Source organism: Eriocheir sinensis, chromosome 8 (assembly GCF_024679095.1).
Source record: "Eriocheir sinensis breed Jianghai 21 chromosome 8, ASM2467909v1, whole genome shotgun sequence".
Taxonomy (NCBI): Eukaryota; Metazoa; Arthropoda; class Malacostraca; order Decapoda; family Varunidae; genus Eriocheir; species Eriocheir sinensis.
In genome coordinates, this window is record NC_066516.1 from 11,216,179 (window position 1) to 11,224,944 (window position 8,766).

At 45.2% G+C, this 8,766-nt stretch overlaps 1 long non-coding RNA gene across 1 annotated transcript; it reads left to right on the forward strand.

Annotated features, from left to right (window-relative positions):
* Positions 1–215: 215 nt before the first annotated feature.
* Positions 216–8,653, forward strand: LOC126995509 (uncharacterized). Its single transcript, XR_007750348.1, has 3 exons — positions 216–969; positions 4,022–4,113; positions 4,482–8,653. It is a non-coding gene; the product is annotated as an uncharacterized LOC126995509 (long non-coding RNA).
* Positions 8,654–8,766: the final 113 nt, after the last annotated feature.

Genomic DNA, 8,766 nt, shown 5'->3' on the forward strand with positions numbered 1-8,766 from the left:
AAGAGATGAAAAGGAGGAGGAGGAGGATATGCAAAAAGAGGAGGTGAGCAAGATAAAAGTGAAGAAGGAGGAGGAGGAGGAAGAGGAGGATGCGAAAAAAAATAGAGGAAAAAAAGGAGGAGGAGGAGGAGAAGGAAGCGAAAAAAAGAAAGCCAAGGAGAAAGAGAGAAAGAAAAAGAGAAAGGTATAACAACATGTATAGGAAAACACGGAAAATGGGAAGGATGTGGCAGAGGGGAGGGTGTGGCGAGGGTGTGGTTAAGCAGATAAGTAGTGATCGATCGCCCATCCTTCAGCCAACCCATTATTATCCTCATCATCATAAACAACAACAACATCAACAACAACAGCTAAAACGCCTCACTAATAACTTTAATCACTATCTTCGGCGTTATTGTCATCGTCATCATCATTATCCTCATCATAAGACATCTTTTCTAATGACTATGAAGCGGTGATGAGAAACGTCACGAAGCAACGCGCAGTACCAACATTTATAAATCAACGGAAACCTGTAGCCAGCCTCACAGAATATCAGGAAGCTGCTGATGATTGATCGTATAAACTGAAACTGAAGGCATAGTTGCTTGCTTCATACACAAAAGGTTAATTATCAAAGAAAAGCCTTGTTGATCCTAGCGGGTCTTTGAGAACAGCGGCTCGACCCCAGTGAAACTCCTGTTCGAGCTTCGGGTCGCGCCGGGGGTGGTGGTGGTGGCGCTGGTAGTATCGTCGTCCGTGACGGCTGGGGAACACGTGGCCCTGGCTGGTATCCTGGCTGCTACTGATGTAGGTGAGGGCGTTGGCAGTGGGTGTGGGATTTGTTGGGGCGGGTCGTTCGACTGGTGGTGTTGGACCTGAAGATATATCCCGGTCGTGGACGCAGCAGGCACCGCAAAGACTTGGCGACAGACGAGAACAGATACGCGTGGCACGTAAACACAACAACCCTTCAGTAATTGGTAACAAGTGGGTAAATATATGCGTTTGGTCCATCACTCTTCTCTCAATGTGATATTTGTCTTACTAGTTTTGTATACTCGGTAGTACTTATTTTCACTTACGCTTTGTACCTACCTTCTTTACTACTTATGAAAACAAGTACTTCAGAGATGAGTTTTCTTTCGTGTCAAACTGAACCCAACATTGTACTGGTTATTTTTTGCCTGTCGCGTTTCTAATTTGTCACTTTCTCACTATTGTGGAGGATGGAAATTCAGCTGTTTTTTTGTTATTTTTTCCTTGCGGAGTTTAGTTTGTCCTCGCTTCGAATGTAGCCACGTAGCTGTGATTATAATGAGGCGGTGATCGTGATTCCCAGGCGCACACTAACGGGGCAACTACACTGGGCATATTTTCCGTGGATCTTCAGTCAAACCACGATTTCCGCTAACGTGGTTCTCAATTGTTTGTTGTTATTGCTGCTGATGATGATGATGAGTAATACCGTCGTCCTTCGGTGAAATCTACCGTAGCTTTGGAAGATCGTGGACACGTCAGAAAACCACGGAAATATGAGAACCACGCCAGCGGAAATCGTGGTTTGACTGAAGATCCACGGAAAATTTGCCCAGTGTAATAGCCCCTTTACCTTCGCGGAGCCATCGAGCGTCGGCAGGTTTTTCAGTTGCTCGAATAATTATGATCTCCGCAGCAAGTCTCGTCCTCGCCCTGTTCTGCCTAGTTTGTTATCGCCCTGCTTGCCTTCGTTAAAACTTCTTGTTCCGCTGGATCGCCATGCTCCTCCATGTCCTCTTCTCGTCCCCATCTCTTCCTGCTCCCTCGCTCCCTTCGTTTTCCATTCCTCCGTCTATTCCTTCCACCCTTCCTCTTTCCCTCATTTCTCCGGCTCCTCCATGTCCTCTTCCCCCGTCCGCATCTCTTCCTGTTCTCTCCCTTCGTTTTCCCTTCCTTCATTTTCTACTCTTCCTCCTCCGTCTCCTTTCCTTTCTTTGTTTTCCCTTCCTTCATATCCTCCTCCTATCCTTCCTTTCTTTGTTTTCCCTTCCTTCATATCCTCCTCCTATCCTTCCTTTCTTTGTTTTCCCTTCCTTCATCTCCTCCTCCTCCCACCCTTCCTCTTTCCTCTTCTCTCATCCACCTCTCCTTTCCCTCTTGCCTTCCCCACATCAGGAAGCGGCAACTCGTGTATTCATAAAGACTTGCTCACCTTCCTTCACCGAATCTTATCTCCATAGCTTACAAAGTTGTCATCGTTTCCTCGAGGTTAGCGTTTATTTTTATTTACATATTCAACATTATTCAGTTTATCTTCATTATACCGTAGATTTACTAATATATTGAAATTCAATGCTCATCCATTATTTCGTTATTGAGTTCACTCGTTTCAATGATTTGTTTGTATATTGATGCTGTGGGGGTGTTGTGTTCATTCATGTATATTATCGATTTACCTGTTTTGATTTTATAACTAATTGGTCTCTCTCTCTCTCTCTCTCTCTCTCTCTCTCTCTCGTATTTATCGAAACAATATAAACAATCACACCCGTCATTGTCGCCCCCTGAAAGAATGACCCTGCACACACTACACCTCTGAAGGCCCCGCCGCGCCACGCAATCAACTGCCTCATTTGCTGCCTCTAAAGTTTCCGCGCGTTTTCCATTTGCAATTGTGACAACGGGCGAACACTGACGAAATGTAAATAGCTCGAGTAGTAAGTAGAAAGTAGTAGTAAGTAAATATCAGTGAGTAGTAATTAAGTAAGTAGTAGTATGTTCCCAAAGTGACACTGCATGTACGGTATTTTATTTTTATTTCTAACATTTAGGTGTCTTAGTTATGTGTATTCATTCATCCATCTCTTTCCATGCACGTTGGGAAAGTATGAGCATGGCAAGCGGTAGAAATTAAGGCAGAGAAGAAATAAAAAGTGTAAATGGTGCTTTGTTTCTGTAGTGTGAGAGAGAGAGAGAGAGAGAGAGAGAGAGAGAGAGAGAGAGAGAGAGAGAGAGAGAGAGAGAGAGAGAGAGAGAGAGAGAGAACCAACAGATAATTATAATCAGACAGACAAACGGACACAAACCAAAAGACAAGTCAGACTAATCGACGAGACAAACTGACAGACACAGACAGACAGATTGATAGGCAGATACAGGTAAATTGACAGGCAGACAGGCAAACAGACTTTAAGAGACAGGCAAAGATAGACAAAATTACAAGCAGATACTTACTGACAGACACAAACTGACAGACAAACAGACTGCGTGACTGAAAATTTGTTAGGCAAGAGACAGACGTCCAATGCTTAGTCCCAAAGTCCTTCCATAGCGACAGCAGACTTGGAAACGGGGGATCCTTGGCACCATAAACTCTTCATACAAACTTTTGCTGGAAAGGCGACTTTGGATGATTGAAGGCTTTCTCTTCACCCTCTGCACCTCTTGATATGTGCTCATTATTGAAGTTTCTTACCAAGGCTAATTCTGTGTGTTGTCCTCTATCCTTGAAACCTTATGGTCTGCAATCCTTCTTGGTCTCAATTACTGTTTTTAAGAAGCTTTAGCGCCAACACCCTTCCTGGTCAAACTTCTAATGCTCTTGCTATCATCGTGTCTTCTCTCTTGTTGTAAGAACTCTAAACACAATGTGCCTAAGAAGGGTGAACTCCTTCCCTTTAAACAACTGTATCATGTTTACTTACCCCCACAAGGTTTTGTGCCTCTTCTGAAGAGGGAATTTTGTGACAGTCGCAATCTATTTTTGTCAGTACTCCCTCATAGACTCTCTACTCAAGTTCATCCCTACAATCTGTTTTTCTAATGCAAGTTAACCAATAACTTCCTTCCTTTATCCCTATCTGTCCCCATCTCCATTTGTATCTAAATAATCCCTTCTTGAAAGAGTGTCATTAGAAGTGGGAAGAAGATGAAAGAGAGGCATTATGGAACTCGATTTAACAAGATTATGCTTTTAAGATTTTTTTTTTTTATATATAATTCCAAGTAGTGGTGGTGAAGGAAGAGGAGGAGGCACATATTCATCCACTCTGCTGCTTTACAGGCATGGGAAGATTGGGAAGAGAAGGAAGAACAGCAGCCTTGAATACAGAGCACAGGAAGGAAACAACAACAGCAACTAAAATGACTATTATGGTTAGTATTGTATTTTATTTTAGCATTACATTGCATGTCCCCTTTTCGGTCTTGGTGGGATAAGTCCATAGTGCAACATCATGAAAATAATGCTAAGCCACTGAAATAGGTCACTCACCTTCTCTCCAATCAAGCCAGCAAAGTTCACAAGTCCTCCCTCCATTATTTTTTTTCCAGTTTACAGTAACTCAGTCCATTCACATGTTCATGGTTGAGGGCCTCATTTCACTGACCTATCATCAGATTGTATAGTTCCACTGCATGACATAGGCCTCCCCTTGTGGCTTTCCATGTTTTTTTTTTCCCAGTCTGTTACCTTTTGTTCATCTGCTGTTCTCTCACCTATACACATGTCCTCCCCATTGCAGTGGCAGTGGCTGAGTGGTCAGTGCACAGTTGTGGTGATCTCAAGAATCCAGGTTCGTCCCACCACAGGCAGCTGACAATTTTCAACCATCACTGAGTGGCAGAAGATTACCCACATGCTGTCCAGGTCTACAATCAACTATTACTTCAGTGACTTCAGTCAAGAGGATCACCAGGGGGGGGGCAAATCATACATCATAGCAGCCACCTATAATAAATTCACCTGCACCAGTACTAACTGGCTGGGGCAATCCCATGAGCCCCTCAAAGAAGCCTACTGGCACTATGGGCATCACACACACACAGAAAAAGTGGCAAACAAATGTTAGTACTAGTGAATTTTAGCACTTATGAAATCCCCATTATTTGGGTGGTTGAGAAATGTATCCCCATCTAGGGTCTTGTGACCCTGCCCATGGATATCAGTCACTGCAACCCCTGACCTGGGTTGGTTAGGGAAAGGACCTCCAACCCTGCCTCTTTACAACCTTATCCCAGTGATCCCTGATCTGGTTTAGCTGAGGAGCCTGGACACACAGTGGGTTTTCTTTACGAATCCACATTGGGCAAGTCTGCTGCTTATGGCAGGAACAAGGCAAAGACTACTGGAACCCTGCATCTTGAGGGAGGATGGGTGGGGTGCTTGATTAGCAATGCCTGCCTACAGAACCAGGAACATGGTCAACCTATGAAGGGCTCTGTGTGTGGGGTCCTGGTACATTTTGAGCCTCCCAGAGGATCACAGACAGTCTTGCCAATTGAATGAGCTCAGAAGGCTGAAGGTGGATATGGTGGGATTCTCAGATGAGAAGGCCAGGGAGTGGCAAGATCAGTAATGGCAGGTGCACCCTCTACTGGTCTGGCATGGGCAATGATACCAGTCATAGCTATAGGCATCTCCAGCCAACTTCAGCAATTTTCAGTTGATGAGTACAAAGCCATTTTCCAGTGAATACTCCTACTGAGGCATGTAAAGCTGAAGAGAATGTGTTCAACACAAACTCTACTCCTTATTAGACCAGTGCCCCCTCAGGACATGCACACTGTTTTGGACAACTTTAACCCTTTGGCTTTGGGTAACGGCTTTAGCCACTCATAGAGAAAGCTTCAGGGAGCAGCTCTAGCCATCCTCTGCCCAACTGAAAGTTACAAGTCATCCCAACACCATATCTCCACCATGCTGCAATCTAGACTATTACAGTTCCTTTTATCTTGAAGAGGATGGACTGGCAGTGAGAAAACACTATACTATGTTATTGTGTTTCTATTCGAAATTACCATACAGGGCACTGATGAAAACTCCTAGTTTTCCGAATTAATCGATAGAGCCTGCACGTTGGAAAGATCACAATCAAGTTCTAGGCCAAAGTCTAGGGGTTAGTGCCACTACTGGCACTGACAGAGCCGGCTGATTTTTGTGTTTTATACCCTTGGTTCTGGTACCAGGAACATCCATAGCTCTCTCCTGCATTTTGCAAGATCCAGGAGGTTGCGAATTGCAGGTTTTTGGTATTGAAGACCAGTGCTGCAATGCTGGAGAGGTAGCTAAAGAGGTTGACCACTTCCTTGTAAGCAATCATTGGAAGATCCTTCAGAAATGCAGGGTTTTCAGAAATCCATAGTTCTTTGCAACTGATCAAAGGTGTTAGTTCTTTGCAACTGATCAAAGGCTTGTTGCAACACAAGTTTCATGTCAAATCTAGACGAATCTAAAGATGCAACCATACAGTATTTTATAATGAGAGACAAAGACTTGGTATGTGCCCATGAGGAGGCAGCAACAGCCTCAAATTGCCTGTAATGTAACACCACTGGCCTGAGTCCTGGGGGATTGAACATAGGCCTTCCAAGTAGAAGTTAGGGCAACAAACCAACTGAGCCACCAATGAGTTAAATGGTCACCATGACAGAGGCCACTTCTGCCTAACACCCCAGTTCCCACCATGGACTTGGTGACCTTGCTCACACTCATGGTAACTGGAGAAGCTTTTAATCAACCGGCAATGGGACATACAATGTATATATACATCAGAGAAACCACAATAACACAGTGAAAATATCCTGTAATGTAACATCACTGAGTGTTAAGGGATTGAACCCAGACCTTCTGAGTAGAAGTGAGGGCAGCAAACCAATTGAGCCACTGATAAGCTAAAAAGTTACCGTGCCAGAGGCCACTACTGTGGCCTATTCCTGACACCCTAGCCCCCACTATGGACATGAAGGTAAAGGGATAGGCTACAGTAGTGGCCTCTAACATGGTGACCTATTAGCTCATCGGTGGCTCAGTTGGTTCGCTGCCCTGACCTCTACTCAGAAGGCCTGGGCGTGATCCCCTGGCACTTGGTGGTTACATGATGTGATTTTTTCACTGCAATATTGCAGTTTCTGTAATGTATATATACACTGTATGTGCCATTATGGGTACGAGGAGAGACAAGGAAAGGTATGTCAGGAGTCTTGCTGAGGATGTCTAAGGCCATTTATATGCAAAGGACCCCCAACCTGCCTACCAAACCCAGAGACAGCTCTGCTCGGAGCCTCCTTCTCAGGTTAGCACTATTCGTGGAGCAGAATGTTGCCTTTTGTTAAGGCGTGGATGGGCAAATGTCTCATTGGGATGAGTACTTTGAGCACTTGTACATGACAGACCCTCTGAGCAGGCAGCTTCCAACCGATGGGCTACAAATAGCAGATGCTGATCCACCCAGTGACAAAAGCCTCTCTGGTAAGGTCAGAGAGGCTGTGGCAAGGTTGAGAGGTAGAAAGGTACCTGGTATTTGTAACATCAGTGTGAGAGCTGCTCAAAGCTCTGTGGTATTATGCTGCTCAGTGTGCCAGGCAAGGTGCTTATCCATCTGTTGCTCATGTGGATTTGCAACCAGCTGCTGAAGCTGAAGAGACCTAAGCAGTCTGGGTTCATGCCTAAAATCAACAACTGGCGGTATCTGAGCACTTTGCCTACTGGTGGAGCATCAACGTGAGTTTTGGCAGGGGATGACTGAAGCCTATGTCGATCACAAGAAGGAGTTTGATCAGTGCATCACAAGGCACTTTGGGGTCTACTGCAACTCTGTGGGATTCTTGCAAGGACCGTTGACCTCCTGACTGGCTAGTACGAGAGAGAGAGAGAGAGAGAGAGAGAGAGAGAGAGAGAGAGAGAGAGAGAGAGAGAGAGAGAGAGAGAGAGAGAAAATTTTGATTTTGATTTTGTGAAATGCCAGAATTTGCTCTTTACTACACTCCCACATGACCTCTGCGTGTAATGAAACACACGAGAAATCAATCCAGACAAGGACAGGTTTTGCCGGCGCCGGGGATCGAACCAGTGAGACGGGAGAGCCACTCCTTAACCAGTCGGCCAAAGAGGTACCCCACTGGCAGAGGAAATTATGGGAGGCTCGCCCATCAGGCTAGTCGCCGCACTACACTTGTGATACTGGAGGTCATTTGAAAAAGTAGCAGGAGTGTGAAGGGTGGGCACTATGTCATGGCTAACACAGACTGGTTGGACTATAATATGCAAAGTGCTAGGCTAAGGTCAGTTGTTGACCTACCAAACTTGAACCCAGACTGCTCAAGTCTCTGCACCTTAAACAGCTGATTGTGAATTTGCACCAGGAAATAGGTGGGGAAGCACCGTGCCTGACACACTGAGCAGTGTAATATCACAATAGTTATTGCAGTCCTAGTGGTCCCCTTTCCATGTAGGGATGACCAGCCCCCTCTTCAAGTCAGGAGAAATGGTACCAGATTGCCATTTAGCAGTCAAGCTTTGAGCAGCTTCACACTGATGTTACAAATACCAGCTGCCTTTCCACCCCTCAACCTTGCCACAGCCTCTCTGACCTTATCAAGAGAGGCATTTGTCACTGGGTGGATCAGCATCTGCTATTTATATACTAGCAGTTGAAAGCTGCCTGCTTAGAGGGTCTGCCATGTACAACTGCTCAAAGTACTCCGCCCAATAAATTCTCTGCCCATCCACGTCTGACGCAAGGCAACATTCTGCTCACCTGAGAGGGAGGCTTGGAGCAGAGCTTCTTAAGGGCTCAGTATGCAGGTTGGAGGTTGTTTGCATTGAAATGGCCCCCAACATCCTCAGTGAGACTTCCTGATTCCCAGCAAGCCTGGCAGCTGGATCACTGTAAAGCAATTATCTTTCATGGAAAAACTGAGTAAGTGAAAGGCATCAGCATTTAGTAGATATGATGAACCCACCACTCGTGTGAATTTTTGTGGACCTCATATTCGTGGGACACCAACAAAAACTAAAATGGAGGAAGG